Here is a 24,705-nt window from a genome sequence, read left to right on the forward strand (position 1 = left end):
ACCTGTTATCCTGGTGCAGGTAAGGCCTGGTACTCCAAGCCAGGTCATCTTGGAATTATACAGTTGTCCATCTGGCTGGCGGAACTTCACAAGGCGTTCTAAATGACTGATCCATGAGTCTCCAAGTATTGTCTATATTATAAAATTTTTTACTCATAAAAAATCTTCTGAAAACCAGACCATTAGTGACAGTGTCAGACTTTTGTGTATTGTCACTCTGATTTGATTTAAACATAATCTCAAGCAGGTGACAACTAATAATCAAAAATGTTACCTAAGTAGGTATTGAAAACATTTATCTATGTTTGTATTTCGGTATTTTGTATATTAACTCTAAAGTGCATAATATCTTAATCTTACAGGGAGAAGTTAATTAATCTATTCTTGTACTGGAGATTTTTCATAAAAATACATTTTTATGGAATATGAAAAAGATAAATATTTTTATTAATTGTTTAATACCGATATTAATGTATGAAGCATGTTCCATGATTTATAAGAGCTAGTCTATTCATTTCTTCTCCAGGCTAAGAGAAAAACTCTTTTCATTATAAAGAATCATTTTAAGTCTTGTTTTCCTGTTAAAAATGATTTTCAGTTTTAGTATATAATAGAGAGAAAAAAATGCAGATTTTACACAAGAAAAACTTTAAAGACATTGGACAGTAAAATTATGGTCAGATGAAAAAAATATGACTAATTATATATGATATAAATCCTCTCAGAAATTTGTGCAAAATCCAATGAAAAACGGACTTCTGACTTGTACAGTTTTCAGAGATTTTACTGTTGTCTAAAGTTTTTTTATACGCCTGTTTGAAAAACGGGACGTATTATGGGAACGCCCCTGGCGGGCTGGTGGGCGAGCGGCGTCCACAGACCTTGTCCGGAGCATATCTTCTACATGCATGGAGGGATTTTGATGAAACTTGGCACAGTTGTTCACCATCATGAGACGGAGTGTCATGCGCAAGAACCAGGTCCCTAGGCCTAAGGTCAAGGTCACACTTAGAGGTCAAAGGTCAAATTCAAGTATGACTTTGTCCGGAGCATATCTTCTTCATGCATAGAGGGATTTTGATGAAAGTTGGCACAATTGTTTATCATCATGAGACGGAGTGTCTTGCACAAGAACCAGGTCCCTAGGTCTAAGGTCAAGGTCACACTTAGAGGTCAAAGGATACAAGAATGAAAACTTTGTCCGGAGCATATCTTCTTCATGCATAGAGGGATTTTGATGAAAGTTGGCACAATTGTTCATCACCATGAGACGGAGTGTCATGCGCAAGAACCAGGTCCCTAGGTCTAAAGTCAAGGTCACACTTAGAGGTCAAAGGATACAAGAATGAAAACTTTGTCGGGAGCATTTCTTCTTCATGCATGGAGGGATTTTGATATAACTTGGCACAAATGTTCACCACCACAAGACAGAGTGTCATGCGCAAGAACCAGGTCCCTAGGTCTAAGGTCACACTTAGAGGCCAAAGGTCAGATACAAGAATGACTGTCCGAAGCATTTCTTCTTCATGCATAGAGGGATTTTGATGTAACTTGGCACAATTATACACCATCATGAGACGAAGTGTCATGCGCAGTTCCCTTCTTTAGAATTACTTCCCTTTGTTGTTACTATAAATAGCTTATATTGTAATGTTTTCATTACTAGACGTAGGGAAAAATCGAGACCACTTTTCTGTAGTACAACATGCATGTTACATCCAATTTTGAGGTGTATTTTGACCAATCTCTACCTGGTAAGGATTTTTGTGTGGACTTACAATTTTTTTTTTTGTATTTTTTTTTTTTTTTTTTTTTTTTTTTTTTTAAAGATTAATTTCCCTTAGTTGTTACTATAAATAACTTATATTGTAACTTTTTTTATAATTGACCGTAGGGAAAAACCAAGACCACTTTTCTGTGGTAAACATAGTTGTTACTTTCTAATTTTAGGTGTATTTTAAGGTATCTCTACCTGGTAAGGAGTTTTTTTTGTGGACTTAGAAAAACAAAAGAATTACAGTGATTACTAAACAACCACAAAATTAAAATTACATCTGCAAATACAGGTGCTAGAGTAAAGAAATTTGCTGTGACGGGCGTATATTGTGACATTCTGGCACTCTTGTTTCATTTGTAATAAAGAATGTGTTTTCTTTCACTTCACCCAGAATATGTTCAAAGTTGTTCTATGATCTGAGTAATAAATGCACACCTTCACTTGTAATTCCACATAAACATCCCAGATGCTAGTGACCTCAGTTGTCATTATCAGTAATGTCTTATTTTCAAGTAATGCAGGTTTTAAACTTTCATTGAGTGAGGCACTGCTATTTTCTGGTTCATTCGGGTTTCTGTATGAAATGTTACTAAAAAAATTAGAATCATTAAATACTTTGCTGTCTTTTCCATGGTTTTGAGCACTGGATGTTGAAGAAAGTCCAAATTTATGTATGTACAAACATCAAAAAGACTTTACAAGTGGAAGAAAATGATTTGTTTGAAAGAATTTAGGTTTGTTACAGGTAAGTCCACATAGTACAGACTACTGGCAAGGACCCCTACCAACCACATAATTATCAAATAATAGAAAAGTAAAAGGTTTTCCATTTATTTTGTTAAATCAAATAATTATTTATTAGAGAGGTAATGTTGTATACAGCAATATACATACATCACGGTGGGGAAACCACGTGACTAACTTGGATAACGTGCACGCAAAAATGCTAAAAATAGGCCCGCTTCAGGTATGTTTTTTCACTATAACTTCTTTGATCCGCAATTGTTTTAAACGAGATAACGTGCATAAACCCCGCAATAAAAAGCTCTTTCAGCGCATATATGTAACTTGATGAAACTCCTTCCCGTTTTTACGTAATCCTTGCCCAACCGATTCGAAAGATGCAAAATATTTTGGTAACGAACACGTCTGTTCACAAGTTACGCACCTAGCACAGTTTCTGCAGAGAATTTTGCTGGAATTTGGTTTTTAAAAAAAAGCTTGTCATTGTCCAAAGTCCTGTACCAAATATTTAACATACATTCGGAATAAAAAAGAATCGTAAGAAAAAGGGGTGCGGTAACGTACACGTTGGGGGTTTTAGGGGGTGACGTACACGTCTTTTTCCCCCAGAGGGTAACTACCCCAAAAGACATTTATCTCATGAAAAACACTTGTTTTTAAAATGACTGAACTTTAAACATTTTGATATTTTTAAAAAAAGATCAGAGCGGGAAATAGGGTTTTTTTTCTGGTTAGTATATACAAAAGCTACAGTAAAAAAAGGTAGCGTGGTCCCATCCAACGGGAAATAATTACACATTATGCTCTTTTATATCTTACATAAAAAGGTAAAATGAAAAAAATTTGAAATTTTTTTTGCTCTAAATCCATCAATGCGCAATGACCATGTTCTTTGAGTAAAAAGTTGACATTGCTTGGGGGGTGGAAGCCTAAATACTTTTTTTTTTTCCAGTAACGATAGTTAGTTTAGTTTCCCGCACCAAAAATCTGACTTTAAAAAAGGACTAAACAAAGACAAAAAAAAAAGAAGTATTAATAGCAATAGGTACATTGTTCACCGGGTAACGCTAAAACTATTATCTATTTATAGCCCGGAAAAGAATAATTTGCCGGGAGTGGGGAATGCCCTTTTCGGAGAAAAAGTAATTTAAAGGCGACGAAAAAAGACATAGTGGGGCGGAACCTATCACTTTTGGGGGAAAAATTTTTTTTGGACGACCCTTTGTCAAAAAATAAACGAAAAAACTTGTTATTTCCTTTTTTGACATGTTTAAATTTTGTAATCATGTCAAAAAAAATCAGTATAAAGATCTTATAGTCGCAGTGTAAATTTTTTTGCCCAAAAATTTTGCGCTTCAATATGTAATAGATCGCACGGGGCCGCGGGGGACGAAGCAGAGTTAACAAAGAAAGAAGAATGACCTCTACAAATGTGCGAAGATAAAGTAAATCCTTTATATGTTTTTACTTGGATTCCAGACAATTTCTTATACAACAGGAGGTAATTAAAAATGGGTCAGAAGATTATGTTTTCCTTATCACGCACTATTTTCCTGCCCTTTTTAAATGTAAAAACAGCAAATCATCCTCAATTTTTGGTTTGGGCTTCAGTCAAGTTCTTGCTTTTCCCTTTTCATGATAAAGGGGTGTTTTCAAAAAGGGGTCAGCTGAAGAAAGTTCTTTGACACTGCACTTTGTTTCACTGACCTCTATCAATGTATCAATTTTTCAAGCAATCCTTTATATGGTTTTGACTTTGGCCCCAGCAATTTTTTTTCATAAAAAAGGGGAGGTTTTTCAAAAAAAAGGGTTTTTTTGATTTAGGGGTTTCTTTGACACTGTACTTCCCTTTTCATTGGCCCCTTTTTTATTTATGTCAAAGTACAAGTAAATCCTTTTAAAATTTTCGACTTGGGCTTCAGAACTTCTAAAACGAAAAGGGGAGTTATTTAAAAATGGACCATCACACGACTCTTTGAAAAGTAAAAAGCATGAGTCAATTCTTCAAATAGTTTTTGACTTGGGCTCGAAAAGTCTTTTTTAAGATGGGGGAGATAATTGAAAAATGGGACCACCTAATTATGGTTCTTTGATACTGCCATCCTCTACGTGTTCTCATTGTGTAAGAACAAATTAGCCCCTTTTTATTATTTCTTGATTATCCCGGCAAGAAGCTTGAGGGACCCAGCCGGTCCCAGCGGACAGACGACGGAAAAGTGATCCCTATATGTCGCAGCTTTTTTGAGTAGGCAACAAAAAAACGTCAATCAACTGTATTGTTTTAAAAAAAAACTCAATTTTTTGCGACTTTTCAAATTTTTTTTTTGCGATCTAATATAGCTTAGTTTTTTTTTTAATAGTTAATTAAAATCTCGTTAATGCTTATCCCTGTAAAATAAATTATATAAAATGAAATATTTCAAAATATATGGGATTGTTTTTGTGAATGAACAACCAAACTTAACCAAGCTGTTACTTAAGCTTTGGATGTAACTGACGCTTTTATGATCTTATTCAGAATATTTTCACTTTTTAAAATTTTAATAAACCGGGAATGCTATAGTCCTTGATATGCAAAATTTAGATCAATATGATATGTTGTTTCAGTAAGGAGGTCTAAATGAATAACTAGTGACTAACAAACTGTCACTAACCTACAGAAAGAATAACATTTTACTCCCCACGTTTTTTTAAACGACAACGTGTTTATTTATTGGTTGATTTTATGGTCCCATGCATGATGAACTCAAAATTTGTAAATGATAAAATAATGCAGCGTCATTTTTAAAAAAAAAAAGTTTTTCTGTATTCTAACGTTTTAATGAAAAGAATCATGGCTATCTTTCGAGTTTTTTCCCAAAATTTTTATACTTTTTCCAGTATTTTTTTTAAACAATAAAAAAAAATGTTTCAGGGGTCATAAAAGGGGAAATTTGAACATGGATTTGTTTAAACCCCTGCTGCAGACAGAATAAGGGTTTTATTCCCAGAAACCAATTACTTTTAATTTTTGGGAAAAAAAATTTAACAATTAAAAGGGAAATGCTAACAATGTCTATTGTCAAAAAACAAAATTTAGACAAAAATTTTTCCAATGTATTTTTTTCACGAGCATCTCTGTAATACAAACCCCCACCGAAAAGAAAAAACGCCTTTTCCCAAAATCTGTTTTTTTTTTTAACAATATCAAAATTTTACAGTTCATATTTAAAAAACAAAGAGTTTACATGCATATAAATAGCCCCTTTGACTTACGTTACCCCGGGGGAAAAGAGGGTTACTCACCTCCTAAAACCCCGCAACGGGTACGTTACCGACCCTTTGTCTTACGATATCTTTAATATCCTGAATAGTCATGAAAAATTTTTTGGTACAGGACTTTGGACAATGACAATTTTATTTTAAACCTAAATTCCACGAAAATTCTCTGCAAAATCTTTGCTAGGTGCGTAACTTGGAAAGCGTGTTCGTTAAAAAAAATTTTTGCATCTTTCGAATGGGTTTGGCAAGGGTTACGTAAAAAGGGAAAGGGGTTTCATCAAGTTACATATATGCGCGAAAGATTTTTATTGCGGGGGGTTTTGCACGTTATCTCGTTTAAAACAATTCGGGTCAAAAAAGTTATAGTGAAAAACATACTGAACGGGGCCCATTTTTAGCACTTTTTCGTGCCGTTTCCAATTTTGTACGTGGTTTCCCCCCCGTGTAATGTATATAGGAGACAAACATAATACAAAATAACTGGCACACAATTAAACATTAACTGATAAAAAACAGGGACGTAAATATGAAGAAAAAAAAAACAACAATATAATGTATCAACACTGTTTAAAACAGAAAATGACTCATAAATATGCACATGCTTCTCCCCTCTCACTCCATATTTAACAAGAGCTCGTCAAAAAAACCAATGCTGTTTCAGAAAGGACAAAACGATCACAAAAGTACCTTGAGCACTTTTTCTCATTGACTAAAAGTTAAAAGGGGAAACAAACTTACCTTTGTTGCATTAACTCCATTTCTTTTTAGCTCACCTGAGCACGAAGTGCTCAAAGGTGAGCTTTAGTGATCACCCTTGGGCCGCGCTCCTCCGTCAAAAATTTTACTGTTAACACTCCAGAGGTCACATTTTTGGGCCCAATCTTAAAGAAACTTACTCAGAATGTTACCCCGAAAAATCTTGGATGAGTTTGTATTGGGCACTGGGGGCAAAAATAGGTCCCAGGTCAAAACAAAGAAAAGCTTTTTAAAATCTAGAGGTCACAATTTTGGCCCAATCTTTTGAAACTTGGTCAGAATGTTTCCCCCAAAAAAAACTTTGATGGTTCGTATTGGGGCATCTGGGGGCAAAAAACTGGACCAGGTTAAATCAAAGGAAAAGCCTGTTTAAAACCTAGAGGTCACAAATTTTGGCCTAAACTTAATGAAACTTGGGCAGAATGTTTTCCTTAAAAAAGTCTTGGGCGAGTTTTTAATTGGTTCCCCTGGGGGCAAAAATAGTCCCAGTCAAAAAATAGGGCACCAGGTCAAATCAAAGGGAAAAACTTTTAACACTGTAGAGGCGCATTTAGACTTTAAAACCCCATGAAAATTGGGCAAATTTTAAAATTTGGTGATCTTTGATCCAGTTCAAATCCGGTTTTGTAGGATCAAAAACTAGGTCACCCGGTCAAAAACAAAGGAAAAGCTATTAAACTGTATAGGCCACATTTTTGATCGTTCTTAAAGAAACTTTTTCGAAATTTTAAACTTGATGATCTTTAGGCATTTTTTAAACTGGGTTGCTGGGGGCAAAAATATGTCCTAGGGCAAATTTTGCTGTATCTTCCTGAAACTTAGTCAGAAATTTTTAAAATTATGATCTTTAGGTCAATTCGAACTGGGTCAGTTGGGTTAAAAAATAGGTCACGGGTCAAATCAAGGAAAAACTTGTTTCACTCTAGAGGCCAATTTATGATGTACTTCCTGAAACTTGTCAGAATTAAACTTGGACTTTAGGGGCAAGTTCTATCTTGGGCATGTTGGGTCAAAAAAAGGGACAGGGGCAAAAACAAGGAAAAACTGTAAAAACTCTTTAGGCCACATTTTTACCATATCTTAATGAAACTTGGCAGAAAAGTTAATCTTTAGATCTTTTTGGCAGAGGTCAGGTGAGCAAAACAGGGCCTTCATGGCCCCCCGTTTAGAAATCATTCATTTCCAGCACCTGCAAACATGATTAACTTGTTTTAACTTGATTTTTAACAGTACAGTACAACCTTTCTACAGCAACAAAAGGGCACATAAAAAGTGGTTTTTTTGCAAAGGGGTTTTTTGTCATGGAGGTTAATTTGATAAATTTTTCCTAAGGGGGGAAAAATTTTGTCCTGTAAGGGAGATACCTTTTTTTTCTTAAAAGGACCATTCGAGATTAGTCTGTATTTCTTACAGGCAAAAGCAATTAGGGAACCTCTGTGTTCCCGGATATGTGAACAATAAGGGTTGTTCTACAAAAAAACGCAAACAAAACAAAAATCGTAGTCCAAAAGGCAACTTTTCAGGAGAGGAAAAAAACCTCTCCAAATTTAGCTTTTGTGATCCCCTTTTCCCGGCCATCTGCGTCGTCAACAATTTTCCCTTTTAAAACTATAAGGGGCACAAATTTTGGCCCTTTCTTAATGAAACTTTAAAATTACCCCAATTTCTTAAAAAGGTTTGTAGGGCATTGGGCAAAAAATTAAAATACCAATCAAATCAAAGGAAAAAAATTTTTACACTTGAGGCACATTTTTGGGGCCCCAACAAAAATTGTCGAATTGTTCCCCGATAAAATTGGGGGGATTTGGGGCATTTCAAAAAAACCTAAGGTCAAAAAAGGTTTAAAAATTTTCAAAAAAGGGAAAAAAAAAAAAAAAAAAAAACCCTTTTTAACCCTTTTCCAATCGTACTCCTGGGGAAAACCCATACCCACTGGAACATAGATCTGTGTGATCTGATAAGCCTGTCTGAACAGAATATTTTGCCTATGATAATATTTTGCCTTTTTCACAAAAAAAAGAGGGGGGGTTTACTTTAAACTATTTAAAGTAACAAAGGCCCTGCAAAAAACAAAACAAAACCTGCACAGGTGGGGGATAATTAAATAAATTCAGTAGATGACACTTTTCTAAAAATTTTAGTGGGGGGTATGCATTTAATCCCCCCTCAGTTAAAATAATAATTTCCCGTCATTGACACTTTGTTGTATTTTCTGATTTCCCCATAAATTCCTTTTTATTGCTTTAAATTTTTCCCTTTTATCAATCTTACATGACATTATTTTTGCCAAATTAAAAATTATTATGACAAACTTGCAATACATTCATAATTATTATAAAACATAAAAAAATACTATATAATGTAAATGAAATTTTATTTTTATATCATAGTTGAAATTTTGCTAAACACGACTAAAAAAATATCTCCATTGATATTTACATTTTAAAACTTCCCTTGATTTGTTTTTGTTTTTTTTTTTTTGTACTTTTATTAAATTAAAAAAAAAATCAAAAAAAATTAATACGTTTTATTTTATACAAGTAGTTCAATTTGACCCGAGGCCAAAAAAAAAATATGTATGTTTTTCCCGTGACATGCCCGAAAAAATAGGGTAGGGAGGTCGATTTTTTTTTTCTTCTTTTTTTTTTTTTTTTTTTTTTTTTTTTTTTTAGGGTAGAGCAGAACCCCGCATCTTCACAGTAGTAGAATTCCATTGTCTTTTCTTTTGCCTATTGTTTAACAAAACATATATATTCGTACTAGAGGAGATGCTAACACTTTAATACACGCTTTTGTTACATTTGGCTTTAAAATCAAATTATTAAATACAGCCTCAGAATATTCCGAAGTGCACCTTTGTTTTCCCTTGGTTCAACCTATTAAAATCATGATTTTTTATGTCAATTTTTAAAGGGAGGGTGTAAAATTTTTTTCACACCACTCGCCCCGCAGGACTTAAACCCCTAAAATTACTCGCACTAGTGAACAGTCGCTTGTCCTTATAATTGACATGTTTAATATTGTCACTTTTTTGAAAGGAGTATTATACATGTACAATAAGTAAATTTTAAATGAAACACACAGTAGACAAATACTGTTCTCTTGTACACTACATTTCCTTTTTAAGGTGGCATGTTTGTTCTTTTTAAATTTCCTTTTTACAGCAGACATTTTTATTTTTCTTTCCTCTATTTTTGTCAGTACACCAGCCAGTTGCTCTCCAAAACAACTGCAGCGATATTAATGATAATTAAAGTCTATCCCCTACCGTATTTTCCTAAGTGTTAGGACAGCATAAAATATTTAGTTATTTTCATTTTCTCAAGACTTATTTCCCGAAAATAATTATTTTGAAAAGTGTCCCCAAAATATGGACATAATTATCATCATCCACACACCCGTTGGGAAGGCGAAAAAAAAAACAATTATCGGAAATTATTCTGTTTATAAGCTAAGTAATTGGCCTTGTTTTCATCATTAATTAACACCCTCCAAAGAGCTAAAAGTAGTGTGTCGGTATCATGGCATCGCGAAAATCAACCCCCTTGTACATGCTGATGGGCGAACTCGGGAGATATCCTATTTCCATAATAGTTAAAACGCGTATGATTTCGTTTTGGAATCGTTTAATCACTGGAAAAGTTTCAAAATTATCTTTTCAATTGTATCAATATATGATAAAAGAACCAAATAGAGATTTTAAATGGGCATCTCAAGTTAAAAGCATCTTAAACTCAGTCGGTAGACCAGACCTATGGCAGAATCAGGATAGCATAATTAGTAAATCAATCCATAAACAAGTAAAACAAATGCTGATTGATCAATACAAACAGACCTGGTTTGCACAGCTTCGCGAATCTAATAAAGGTGGAACTTATAATAGTTTTAAAGACACCCATGCTTTCGAGAATTACTTTAAGATATTAGATAACAACGATTCTCTAATCTTGTTTAAATACAGAACGGCCAACTTCAAACTCCCGGTTGAACGTCTGCGTTACGAAGCGATTCCATACGAGGACAGAAAATGTGATCTCTGTAGTGGAAATCAAGTCGGTTCTGAGTCGCATTACTTGCTCCAATGTGATTTTTTCTCACATCGGAGAGAACAATTTTTAACTGCATCAGAACTAAGTGGTACACCACATCTAACTTTGAAGCTGTGTTTAGCATCTGAGAATACAATTACACTCAAACACTTGTGTAAATTCTTAAAAAAAATTATGGAAAAATTCAACTAATTGTATCACTTATACCACTATAAATGTGTAAATTCTATCATCTTACTTTGTATAGCACTAATACCACTATATATGTACTTGAAATTTTTGTCGCTAGACAATCACAGCGGTAACTTGACCTTATTAACTCGGAAGATATTTGTTCTTTCTTCCTTTCCATAATTATATTTATTATAGAGAAAGTTTCTTTTTTTACCCAGATTTTGCAAGTAATAACAACTTTCTCGTGCTAGGAATTAGTCCTATTTTCAGCCTGTGTACTATTATGAAACCTACTTGATGATAAATAAATTTTACACAATCTACATCAATGAAACTATTTTAAGAAATTTGTGTGTACTACGATATTTTATAAATGGAGCATGTTTATTTTGTGCAAGCGCCGCTTATACAATGTTTATATAGCGGTTTATTTTTAGAATGACTGTTGCTAAATTAATAAAGGAACTATTTTCGAGTTATAAGGTCAAAACCAAAGAGCGTAGCTGAGACTCACTATCTGTAATAGCTGTCTCTCCCCCTTGTACTATATACAGTCAGTACTTAGTAATTAAATCTCCGGTTTGTTATAGTATACAGTATATATGTAGCAATAACATTTTTCTTTTTAGTCACTCTCTTGTACTGGAAAATTTCAATGTTGAACTTGCAAATGTTTCTTTGTTATACCCCATGTTGTATTCTGTGTGATACCTGGGTGAAAATAAAGATATGTTCTGTTCTGTTCTGTTCTGTTCTGAAGTGGAGATCAAAGCACGGTATAGTTGCCTGAGATTGTCATAGCATTACGTCATGTTTTCGCGCCATGTGAAACATCACTGTTTGATCGTACCGCCACGCTTCTTTAAATTGTTGAGAAGAAATCAATAAAATAAGTTTCTTCTTTTTTTTTTAAAGCGAATGAACAATATCACGAATGAACTGACAGGTAAATGTGTCAAAAGATTATACTGATCCTACCTCTGTGACCTGTTTGCCCTCAAAGAATTTACATTATTGTTACATTATTGTTAGAGAAGAATATCTTACAAAGTGTCGTGTCAAAAATAATACTTGTACGAAGATTCATTTAAAAAATAATTAAAATCCACAACAACATCATACTGCTTTATTCTAAAGCCACATTTCTATTTACATTCACGAGGTCACGTAACCTATTCTGCCGCACTAACAGATATTTGTTTGCGAAAAATCGTTTTACTCCTTGTATTTAAATAGCTGCCGCTTTTTCATTATGTAAGATTTTTTAATTCTGTTTTTTATACTTTCTGGTCAAAAGTCTGAATTTTATGACCATATTATGTATCGATTATTTTCTTTAAGAAAGAAATAAGTAATTAAGATCGCGCTGTTTGAAATTTTACAAGTGATTATAGGAAAATTCGGCCGTTTTTATAGAATTTTGCCTACATTTTTGCCGTTGTCTTATTAAAATTATTATAGAGTTCAAACTGTATTACTTCTCAAGTGGTGTTGAAAATTTGAAGCAATTATATTAAAAATAAATGCACTACGCGCGTTTTCTGTGTACGTGTCGATAAACAAAAGTAACGGCGATGTAATAGATGTAAAGATAGGTCGCACGTGCTCGTGGAATGGAAAATTACCGGCATGACGTTTGATATCTTTACGATTCGCGGGTTAATTCCAGTCAATCCAGGTATTTTTTCTGATATAATTTCTGAATTTGGTAAAGTTACGACGTAAAAACCACTCGCCCGATCGGTCGAGTATACAGCGAAGTCCACTCGTCCTATCCGGAATTTAACTCGTCGATGTACGATGAATAAGAATATAGAACTGGAAGATCCTTCACAAGAAACTGCCTGTCGGCGGGTGGACTTGTTCAAACAGCTCGGTGAATGTACATCGATCCGATGTTCCTAAATGAGAGCATATGATTTTTTTCGTACCCGCAAATTTTCGTCCGAAAAAAAGTTTAGGGTCGGGGGCTAAAATTAGGGTCAGTCAGGTCACCGGAAACATGCATATTTTTTTATTTGGCCTGACCAAATGTTTCTTTGAAAAGCTATGATTGCCTGTACGAAAACTATGATAAATAAATAGATAAATAAAATTTAATAAATGAATAAATAGAGTCTGCTGACATTCGTGATTTGAGTCCCCATTTTGTCGGCTTGTTAGGTATTTACTGTTTCAGCAAAAACCGGCCTTTGAAACCAATTACTGCTTCATCAACTGACAGATTACGACTTGGATGGGTAATATCACTCTTGAAATTTCTGTTATAAAGGTGTATAAGTGGCCAGACTTTGAATAACCTGTCGCGATATTGTCGGTCGGATCAGGCTGATCACGGTTATTTGAGATGATTTTTCAACTTACACCAACGTTGAATAGGCATGATTTGGTAAAACCCTCTACTCGAAGTTGGTCATCGGAGCTCCAGAAATATTTCACATAATGTTACGTTTTCTGATGATTATCATAACCAAAGAAGAAAGTACGTATTTCATTTGCTGTTGTTTCTCCCTGAGCCTCCCAAACATCATCATCCCTTCAGTCAAACTGTTGCTGTTTATGTTGAATTTCTTGCCTTTAAAATTTGGTTTCTTCAGCAATCATTAAAAAAAATGAATCGAACTTTGTGTTAAAAAATTATAAAATCTATTTGATATTTCAGTGAAATTTTGTTCGCCATCACGAATAAAGTCCCTAACATACCTCGATGAAATATTCGAGTCAGATTTCAATAATTCATCAACGGTCGTAGGTCTTCCAAAGGGGTGTCACATTCTGAGTTATTTTCTATTTGTCACGAGTATAATTCTACTATTTCAGACGTATCGGAGTTGCTTGATAATTTCTCTGACCAAATATCACTAATATTCACATCTGAATCTGGATCCCGACGTAGAATTTCGTAAATATCGTCGTGACAAAATTGTCCGAAATCTCTATCGCTATCCGCCATTTTGGTACATGTACAATTTTATTTTCTGAAAATGAGTTGGGGATTTCCAATATTTGCTGTATAAATAGTAACGTTTTGAAAGCGAGACTCGGACATGATCGTAAAATGAACTTTTCCTAACCGATTTAAACTTTTAAACCAATTAGTTTTCGTCGTTTTCAATCGGAAAAAGACGAATATTAAACAGTGCATTATCCGGGCGGTTTCAGCCGAATCGTTTGTAGACAGCACGGGCGGATTGAGGCGTTTCGTTGGATAAGCGGTAAGGGCGGATTGGGGCGATATGATTGGAAAAGGGTTAACACTCTAGAGGTCACAATTTTTATATAATCTTAATGAAACTTTGTCAGAATGTTACCCTTAATAAAATCTTGGACAAGTTCGATATTGGGTCATCTAGGTTTAAAAACTAGGTCACCAAGTCAAATCAAAGGAAAAGCTTGTTAACACTCTAAAGGTCACAATTTTGGCCCAATCTTAATGAAACTTGGTCAGGATGTTACCTTCAATGAAATCTTTGACGAGTTTGATATTGGGTCATCTGGGGTCAAAAACTAGGTCACCGGGTCAAATCAAATTTTTGACTGTATCTTCATGAAACTTGGTCAGAATGTTAATAATGATGATCTCAAAGTCTAGTTTGAATCTGGGTCATGTAGAGTCAAAAACTAGGTCACCAGGTCAGATCAAAGGAAAAGCTAGTAAACACTCTAGAGGCCACATTTACGACTGTATCTCCATGAAACTTAGTGGAATGTTAATCTTGATGATCTTTAGGTCAAGTTCGAATCTGGGTCATGTGGGGTCATAAACTAGGTCACCAGGTCAAATCAAAGAAAAAGTTAGTTAACACTCTAAAGGCCACATTTATGACCATATCTTTATGAAACTAATTTGATAATTTGGTGAGCGATAGAGGGCCTTCATGGCCCTCTTGTTTTGATATGAGGTTCTTAAATTGATTTTTTGTGCGAATATCCAACAAATGAAGATACAAATACTGCTTAATCTACATGTGTGTAAATCCAATCTGTGTCAAGTTATGAGAGTTATGATATTTCGTCATCACAATATTAACATTTTTTTGGAGCTGCAATATTTTGTTTTTCACTTAAATTACAATCTTTACCTCATTTTATGCCTTTAAAGGGACCAAACTTGAAACGAAATGGTGTTGAATTCGTTGTGTTGCCTATGTATCTCCAAATTTGCAAAAAACAATACTATTTTATAACATATTTTCCAAATAAGTATGACCAAAAGGATTTCTCATTGTCTTCTGGTGTAATATCTATAGAACCTTTATTTAACATCGCATATGATTAACAATTAACATAAGCCTAAGGTTACGACAAACAAGTATTCCTTACAATTTTCCTCTAACATTGTAACAGAATACTCACTAGCATTAATTTACCTCCCAAGCACATGTATCAGTAGCTGTCAATTTAAGTAAGTATCAATGCCTAAGGGACAAGATAACAATCTATCCATGTTCTTATTATGTCAAACCCCTTTTCAGGGACGTAGACATGTACTATTTTTGGGACTCAACACATCCCAGATGTAACCCAACCCGATACAGAAGTAGCATTGGTTTTGATTTAGAGCATCCCATGCTCAAATAAAACTTATCATGTTGCATGACGAGGACGCTTGGCGGATTCGAACCCGGGCCTTTTGATCACAAGTCTGACGCATTTACCACTCGGTCAAGTAACATTGACAGTGTTGCAAATAAAAAGCTAAAACATAAAGCATTCTGTGAACAAGTAACTTTATTACCCTTTTTATAAACTTTACTTATTGTCTATTGTTTTAACTGATAACAAAACACTAATTGTCAAGACATTATGACAATAAAATCTCTTTCATGGATAAACAAGCATATTAAATAACCTGAAACGGTCACACTTTCGTTATGGAATGGACTGATGACAATTTTAGTAATTCCCTTAAAATATCTAAAGTATTGGTTTAAAATATCACATTATCAGTGAATCATACTGGCTTCCATATTTATCTGAGTGTCGGTACAAATGTGTATTCACCCAGTCACTGGATTTGAAAAAGCTACTTTAATCATTATACTTTCGGGCTTGTAATATGAATAAAAAAACTTTGGAATAAATAAAAAAAAGATACAGTCATTGCAAAAATAAACATTAAAATGTAGGAACTAACAATTTTTGAAATGACATGTTAGAAAATATTGGAATATTTATGTAGCTTAACAGTGACAATACAATAATAAAACTTTAGATAGTCAACTTTGGGCTCATCTCTGTTGACTTACTATTTGCAGTACAACATGTTACTTGAACATGACAATCGTTTGAATGTGATCTTACTGGTACATGATTGTGTTATTATAACTAGAGCTGCTACAGGCATATCATAACTATGCATTGCATTTACTGATGAGGCAAATTGTCATAGAATGTGTGATAGTCTTTGGAGAGAACTTTCTTAATCTCTTGTAGATGATTATATTTACATAGCTGTCAAGGCTCTACAAAGGCCACGAGAGGAAAAAAAAAACTTCTTGAACACATATAATCGACTTGCTTTTGAATAGTCTCCCTCCATGTTTACTTTTTGTGCCATTTATAAATGACACGTTGCACCGGTGAATGAAAAATCTGTATTATATGGTATGAAAACACCGTGTCAACGCTGTCTCGCATGTTCGATTCAATAATTTTCTACGGAAAAACAATTGACTGCTCTATTTTTATACGCCCGTTTGAAAAACGGGACGTATTATGGGAACGCCCCTGGCGGGCGGGCGGGCGGCATCCACAGACTTTGTCAGGAGCATATCTTCTACACGCATGAAGGGATTTTGATGAAACTTGGCACAGTTGTTCACCATCATGAGACGGAGTGTCATGCGCAAGAACCAGGTCCCTAGGTCTAAGGTCAAGGTCACACTTAGAGGTCAAAGGTCAAATTCAAGAATGACTTTGTCCGGAGCATATCTTCTTCATGCATAGAGGAATTTTGATGAAAGTTGGCACAATTGTTCATCATCATGAGAAGGAGTGTCATGCGCAAGAACCAGGTCCCTGGGTCTAAGGTCAAGGTCACACTTAGAGGTCAAAGGATACAAGAATGAAAACTTTGTCCGGAGCATTTCTTCTTCGTGCAAAGAGGGATTTTGATATCACTTGGCACAAATGTTCACCACCATGAGGCGGAGTGTCCTGCGCAAGAACCAGGTCTCTAGGTCTAAGGTCAAGGTCACACTTACAGGTCAAAAGATACAAGAATGAAAACCTTGTCTGGAGCATTTCTTCTTCATGCAAAGAGGGATTTTGATATAACTTGGCACAAATGTTCACCACCACGAGACGTAGTGTCATGTGCAAGAACCAGGTCCCTAGGTCTAAGGTCAAGGTCACACTTAGAGGCCAAAGGTCAGATACAAGAATGACTGTCCGAAGCATTTCTTCTTCATGCATGGAGGGATTTTGATGTAACTTGACACAATTATACACCATCATGAGACGAAGTGTCATGCGCAGTTCCCTTCTTTAGAATTACTTCCCTTTGTTGTTACTATAAATAGCTTATATTGTAACTTTTTCATTACTAGTCGTAGGGAAAAATCGAGACCACTTTTCTGTAGTACAACATGCATGCTACATCCAATTTTGAGGTGTATTTTGACCAGTCTCTACCTGGTAAAGATTTTTGTGAGGACTTACAATTTTTTATTTTTTTTTATTTATTTTTTTTTATTTTTTTTTTATTTTTTAAGATTAACTCCCCTTAGTTGTTACTATAAATAACTTATATTGTAACTTTTTTATAATTGACCGTAGGGAAAAACCATGACCACTTTTCTGTGGTACAACATAGATGTTAATTTCCAATTTTAGGTGTATTTTAACCTTTAGCCTGCTGGCGGCAAGTGATTCTGCCTTTGCGACCAGTGCAGACCAAGATCAGCCTGCACATCCGTGCAGTCTGATCATGGTCTGCACTGTTCGCTATTCAGCCAGTAAATTTTCAGTGAACACCCCTTCGAATAATAAATGGTATTGCCTAAATTGAATGATGGACCAGTCCATTTTGTAAATACAGCAGGGTAAGGGTTAAGGTATCTCTACCTGGTAAGGAGTTTTTTTTGTGGACTTAGAAAAACAAAACACTTACAGTTATTACTAAACAACCACAAAATTAAAATTCCATTTGCAAATACAGGTGCTAGAGTAAAGAAATTTGCTGTGACGGGCGTATATTGTGACATTCTTGCACTCTTGTTTTAAAATGCGTGTGACTTGGAATAGTAGGCGTGTGAGCGTGATCTAGGGCCGAAATGCATGTGACACACGCGCAATGCGTGTGTCTTGACAGTTATGTTTTTAATTCGCTTTAGTGGTAACTGCCTATGGTATAACTGTGTCGGCACCGCATAATAATATGAAACACGCATTCCATTTGCATGTGTCCCTTTTCCAAATACTTTTGTATAATTATTACATTTTTCGTTTGTGCAAATCTCGATAAGGCATTTGATAAAGTCACATTTCTATTTTGATAACAACAGCCAAATTATTAGCCGTAAGTTCTCCGTCTACCTCATGCCAGAAATAACAGATTGCATCACGTGACACCAAATCAAATATTGTATAATTATGGCGTGACAGTTTTGTTTTGTAATACAGACAGCTTGCATTCATTTTTGGACAAAGAAGTAAACTTTGCAAATCTGCTGTGATGACTTTAATTCTTTTGTCACTTTCAGATGCTATTTTCTTGTCTTCATCTTTAGATCTTTGTGCAGCTTCCTTCTTCCTTATATGTTCTGAGTAATCCTCTTCGTTCACAGTCCCTGCTTCATGCCCAGTACACATATCACAAAGATCCTTTTTATACGCCCGTTTGAAAAACTGGACATATTATGGGAACACCCCTGGCAGGCGGCATCCACAGACTTTGTCCGGAGCATATCTTCTTCATGCATGGAGAAATTTTAATGAAACACAGTTGTTCACCATTATGAGACGGAGTGTCGTACGCAAGAACCACGTCCCTAGGTCTAAGGTCAAATTCAAGAATGACTGTCCGGAGCATTTCTTCTTCATGCATGGAGGGATTTTGATATAACTTGGCACAAATGTTCACCACCACGAAACGGAGTGTCTTGCGCAAGAACCAGGTCCCTAGGTCTAAGGTCAAGGTCACACCTAGAAGCCAAAGGTCAGATACAAGAATGACTTTGTCCAAAGCATTTCTTCTTCATGCATGGAGGGATTTTGATGTAACTTGGCACAATTGTACACCATCATGAGACGAAGTGTCATGCGTAGGTCCCTGCTTTAGAATTACTTCCCTTTGTTGTTACTATAAATAGCTTAGATTGTAACTTTTCCATTACTAGTCGTAGGGAAAAATCGAGACCACTTTTCTGTAGTACAACATGCATGTTACATCCAATTTTGAGGTGTATTTTGAACAATCTCTACCTGGTAAGGATTTTTGTGTGGACTTACAATTTTTTGGGGGGATTTTTTTTTTTTTTTTTTTTTTTTTAAGATTAACTTCCCTTACTTGTTACTATAAATAACTTATATTGTAACTTTTTATATGCCCATTTGAAAAATGGGACGTATTGTTACGATCCAGGGGGTAGAGGTCTCCTAATACTGGCTATGAACAAACAGGCTATCTGTCAAACGATCTTTGTAAATTATGCAGGTGTACTTTTCATAGGGGTAGTACGGTAGCTGGGCTAAATCTGACTTGGGCATATACGGTAGTTGACTGAATCCAATTTAGTTAAATACGGTAGCTGGCTTGATCTAAGTAAGAGTAAGTACGGTAGTAGACTGAATCTAACTTGGGCATATACGGTAGTTGACTGAATCCAATTTAGTTAAATACGGTAGCTGGCTTGATCTAAGTAAGAGTAAGTACGGTAGTAGACTGAATCTAACTTGGGCATATACGGTAGTTGGCTGAATCCAATTTAGTTAAATACGGTAGCTGGCTTGATCTAAGTAAGAGTAAGTACGGTAGTTGGTACTGGTGAACACAGTAGTAATAAGGTTTATTAATTTTGCCGACCTGTTAAGTTATTTCTTCTAGGCACAGGAAACAACAGAGGACAATGTTGGCTTTCCATAACCTTGGTTAATATCTGCATAAATATTCAACAACACTGATGTAACAGTTCAATTAACTTTTATTTTATAGATTAGGTAAATCTATTGAGAATAATAACTGGATTCTGTTAACTTCAGATTAGTCTGTTACTTCATAAAATACGACTTTCTATGAATTGTATAACGTTGATCAGAATACATTGACTAGACCTAATAAATATAATGAGCGTATTTCAAGATCTCCGTGTAGTTGCATAACAGCATTTCACAACACGCGTAGTTTCTATAACCGTATAACAACCGTTGTGACAATAATACCAGAGTTTACTGTACACAAATAATAATTTGAAGCACTGTTTCTTTAAAATATATCAAAATGTTGTAAATTCTGTAGAAATAAGTTAAAATAACAATGATCCCAGGTCTAAGCAATTTACTTCAACGGCTCTTTACTTCGTGAATTTATTTTGCTTACATCTAAATTATTCGTGATAAAACAGGGAATAATAGCGTAGGATGTATGCTCAAGAGGTTCGAAAGCTAGACTGACTGGTGACCAAAAATTGGGCAGCTTATATACTAAGCAGTGGTAGACTGACCCAAAGTGGGTAGCTGCTACCCAGACTTGGTAGTGCTGACCGAAGATTGGTAGAATGTCCGCTACCCAAAACGGGTAGTGACCCAATATTGGTAGAGAAAACTGTATTAATTCTGACAAGAAAATGGCCGCTAAAATCTAATGAAAAATGCAACTGACTAAGTTTAACATTGAATATTGTAGTAACTACGGTAACAACCTTTATCAAAATACTGTATAGGTAAAATAGAGAGGTTATATTCTCGAAATATCGATGACTAAGCGATTTACTCGGCCGTAACTATCCCACAATGCAAGAGATAAAATGGCGTATACAGTAGGATTTGTAAAAATCAATAACATGTTTTTACGTTTTAAAAATGATTTAAACGTGGATTTAAACACTGACACTTGGCTAAAATACAGGTTCAATGATTATGAACCGGTTGTTCAGACGGTTATAAAATAATACTTGAACACTAATTTATTATGCTGAAACACTACTTTACACTTGAACACTAGTCAAAACTTGAACAAAGTGAACATTTACCTTTATTTTTCATAGTGTTTTAGGTATTCAAGATCTCCATACTCAAGCGAAGCATGTGGCAATTCACCATACATAAAATATGTATTCTGACCAGAAATATTTATCGGGCAGTCTACACATTAAACAAACAGTGATTGCCTTTATCTTTCCTGTCTTTTTCATAGTGTATCTGTTGAAATATTCCAGATTTTCCTTCCTGACATTAGGTCGAAGCCACATGATTCCGCGATATCCTAATCTTTCCAAGTGTTTACGCTTATTTCATTGTTATTCCATAAAGTCTGTTAAATATGTCGATTCCTTCGTAAACTATGGCAGGCTGTCTAGCGTCCCTAAAATTCCTACTTTTTCCTATTTTTTTTCAATTTGGCTAAAATTCCTATTTTTTTTAAAAAAAATCAAAGGAAATTCCTAAAAAGGCCCTATTTTTTCACAAAAATTCCTAATTTTTTAACTTTTTTGCAATGATCAAAAAGGGAAAATGTTTTAAATGGTGTTTAAAAGTTCTTCTAATTCAGAAAAAAACAGTTTAGCACAGTTCAAAGCAGTTTACCAGTGGTAGACGTCTTTTCTGTAAATAAAGCACTATTTGTGAGTTACTTTTATGTCAATCACATAAAGGTAAGCACATTACATGGTCTTTAAAGTCCATATTTTAATTTGAAAATTCCTAAATTTAGCCCTAAAATTTCCTTAAAATTGTACCAAATTCCTAATTTTAGCCCTATTTTTTTGTACAAATTGCCCTAAAATTAGCCCTAATTTTTTGTCAGGGTATGCTAGACAGCCTGATAATGGTAACAACAGGTCATGTAAAAAGTTGATCAAAATCCGGGGCACTTCACCACCCCCTCGGCCTTATGGCTAAACTCCTGTTGCCACACTAAGTCACAGTTACTCGCAAAGTTACACATAACGAACTGAGTCTTTTAAATGTCTCTCAAAATGGACGTATGTAATTTAAAGCACTTAAGTTAGTTAATAATTATAATAAGTAAAGTTCTCCTAAAATGTCACTTCGATCACTCTGAATAAGCTTTAAAGTCAATGTTTTTGTTCAGTCAAATAGAAAATTATATCCGAACGAACATCTTAGTGTGATTAAGCTGGTCCTTCCATACCCCCTCAGAGCCCTCCCGCCATTGACGGGCACTGAGTGGGCCTGCCATAGCCCTCACTGACAGGCGTTTTACCAACTCATTGCTACCTGGCATTACTTGCAACGAGAGGACCTGCAAAGCAGGCGATAAACCCAAAACAAGAACTGTAAACGTGCTGGGGCTCGGACTGAGTCCTAATTTTTCTTAACCTTTTTCACAGTGCTTTTTAAACTTGTGTTTTCCTTTCCAGGAGGAGAGTTACGTTTCCTGTTGTTTACTTGAAATAGGGGTGTCCTAGATCTTCCCCGGGGAGCTGGTGGATGCACTGGAAAGGTTCTGCGTGCGCAAGTTCGTTCAAGAGACATGACTGCGCGGTGGAGGTTCTGCATTTCCGTGATTGCTGACCGCAGATTCCGGTTTACTGTATGCAGCTCCCTACCATTGGACTCAATAGCCTGCAGGATCTTGATAAACCGCGTGTCTTCCGGTTTACTGGAACTCCTAGTACTGGTTTGCTTTGTACTGGGTGCCGTCTTGGGTGTCTCTTCAGTTATGGACTTCTCAGTCTGGACCTTCTGTCCCTCCCGGCTAGGTGCTTCCTCACTCATAGACTTTTCTGTCTGGACCTTCTGTCCCTCCCGGCTAGGTGCTTCCTCACTCATAGACTTTTCTGTCTGGACCTTCTGGCCCTCCTGGTATAACGGGTCTGATGTATATACTCCGTCAAGGATATCGTCCAACAAGTAGACCGCCTCATCTTGTAGTGGGGTTCCCTTAGACTTTGTCCCTGAAATTTTCGCCTTAGCTGGTGTGGTGGTGACCACCTGTTGGTTTGATTTTGAGAAATCAGGGAGGCAGCTCAGTGAAGGCATGTCGAGCTGACTACCGAAAGTTAATACTGGGTTATGTGTACCCGATACCGCAGTCATGGCTGAAGGCCCTTGTAACGGCTCTGTTAGAAGTTTAGGCAGAGATGCTGGTACGAACGGAGAAACTACTGGTGTGACTGATAGCGCAGCTTGTAAACTAGGCCTTTGAAAGTTTGCTGTAGGTAACATTAATGGTGTTGTTTGAACAGTATGGTGGCTTGAAGGTGCATTAAATGTGGTCTCAGGCATTGATGGTTGCTGCATACCACTGTGTGGGAAGACCCCATAGACATGGTTTGAGGGAACCTGTACTTGTGGCTTTGTAGCCTTGGGCCTTGGCGTTACCACCGGTGGCGGTACCTCAAAGTCTGCCAACCAGTCCGGCAAGGCTGGTTCATCTGTGTCTTGTGCGTCGTAGATGCTCGAGTCAAATTCTACAGATTCTAAGTCTGCCATACTGCATTCATCGACGACCGCATAGATGAGGGTATTCACATCGATTGGATTTTCCGACCTATTGAGAACGGTCGCCAAGTTAGGTGCCCCAGACCTCAATGCTTCCTCCTTGTGTCGTTGGTAGTTGTTGATGTGATGAACCAGAGTCGTTCGGTCTGTGCACCGAAAGTTACACAAACTGCAGCTATATGGAACACGATCCATAGGTACATGATATTTCAACACATGGCCTAGTAATCGTCCCTTCCTGTCTTCCTTGCCGCATACCCTGCATGCGTACCGTCGGTGCTTTGTCTCCTTCGATGGTTTCCTCGCCAACATGATCTGTAACAAGAACCATGGTTATAAATAAGGGAACATTTATTGCAAGTGGTCTGGTACCATTGTCACTTGGTATGGGTAGCGATGAATTACCAAACGTGATATATTCGGATTCATGGCTTTACAAAGATCGGCTGCAATGTGCCCATGCCTACCACGTCACAACTGTTCGCTATTACAACGATTATACACATATGAACAAACACGAGAATTCATCATATTGCCATTTCGAGTGAAGCGAAAAACTTTTTTTTTATCGCACTAATATTTTAAATTGTACTATATAGTCACTATACAATGTACGCAAGCGTACCTGTTATAATATGCTTTCATATAACTTATACACTTTTACACTTGTACATTAGTTAGATTATTTTATCACTTTATATGACTGTTTATTGATTTTTTTGTTTACGCAACAACAAACTATATCAGAGTTTGAGCTTATTACGGTATGCAGTACCAGTGCAAGCGTTTCACTAAAACAACGAAACAGTTTATTAACAGCTCAGTTTATGCTTTCAAAGCAGTTCTAAACACAGGGTCAAGTACTACTAGAAAAATCTAAGTTTTGTTTACCAACGAATACTGTCAGTACAACCAGTATGAATTACACTAATTGCAGTATGCATTATACTATTCACTGAATGAATTATACTAAAGAGCAAAGTTCAGTATGAAGACACATTACAAGTTTTACAACATCAATAGGTAACATAGACTTTCCGTCCGGTTTTAGCAATGAAACTATAAAATCGAACAAAACTGGTTTAACGACATCTGATTACTGCTGCCTCTTTAGCCGCTTGGACACGGGGATAGTCCATCTTGGAGGTGTGTCTCCATCGTACGGTTTTAACTTGTTATGGTGGATAATCTTAGAGTAACCATCTCTGTCCAGCTGGATTTCATAGTTTAACGCTGATATTTTCTGTTTTATCACGAATGGACCTGCATAACGCTTTTCGAGCTTTGGACACACTCCAACCTTTTTAGTCTCGTGAA

This window comes from Mercenaria mercenaria, chromosome 5 (assembly GCF_021730395.1).
Source record: "Mercenaria mercenaria strain notata chromosome 5, MADL_Memer_1, whole genome shotgun sequence".
Classification (NCBI taxonomy): domain Eukaryota; kingdom Metazoa; phylum Mollusca; class Bivalvia; order Venerida; family Veneridae; genus Mercenaria; species Mercenaria mercenaria.